Below are 699 nucleotides of genomic sequence, written 5' to 3'. Positions count from 1 at the left end.
AGCTTCTTAGTCTCGGTTGATGAAGATGAATTCGTGGCTACTTCATGCACTCCTCTAATGACAATAGCATCACTTCTGGCACTAAATTGCTGGGAGTTTGAAGCCATCTTCTCAATTAAATTTCTGGCTTCAGCAGGGGTCATGTCTCCAAGGGCTCAACGACGGGCAGCATCTATCATACTTCTCTCCATGTTACTGAGTCCTTCATAAAAATATTGGAGGAGAAGCTGCTCAGAAATCTGGTGGTGAGGGAAACTGGCACATAGTTTCTTAAATCTCTCACAGTATTCATATAAGCTCTCTCCACTGAGTTGTCTAATGCCTGATATATCTTTTCTGATGGTCGTGGTCCTGGAAGCAGGGAAATTATTTTCTAAGAATACTCTCTTGAGGTCATCCCAGCTCGTGATGGACCATGGAGCAAGGTAATATAGCCAGTCCTTTGCCACTCCCTCTAAAGAATGAGGAAAGGCCTTCAGAAATATGTGATCCTCCTGGACTTCTGTTGGTTTCATGGTGGAGCAGACAATATGGAATTCTTTCAGATGCTTGTGTGGGTCTTCACCTGCAAGGCCATGAAACTTTGGAAGCAAATGGATCAGTCTAGTTTTAAGAACATATGGGACATCCTCATCAGGTTATTGGATGCACAAGCTTTTGTAGGTGAAATCAGGTGCAGCCATTTCCCTTAGAGTCCTC

The 699-nt window shown here is 43.6% G+C and overlaps 1 non-coding gene across 1 annotated transcript; it reads left to right on the top strand.

The window, feature by feature from the left end:
• The first annotated feature begins 237 nt into the window (after window positions 1-237).
• On the top strand, window positions 238-344 carry LOC113001981 (small nucleolar RNA R71). Its single transcript, XR_003267512.1, has one exon. It is a non-coding gene; the product is annotated as a small nucleolar RNA R71 (small nucleolar RNA).
• The last annotated feature ends 355 nt before the right edge of the window (window positions 345-699 follow it).

This window comes from Glycine max, chromosome 6 (genome assembly GCF_000004515.6).
Source record: "Glycine max cultivar Williams 82 chromosome 6, Glycine_max_v4.0, whole genome shotgun sequence".
NCBI lineage: Eukaryota > Viridiplantae > Streptophyta > Magnoliopsida > Fabales > Fabaceae > Glycine > Glycine max.
This window is presented reverse-complemented; position numbering and strand designations above follow the sequence as displayed.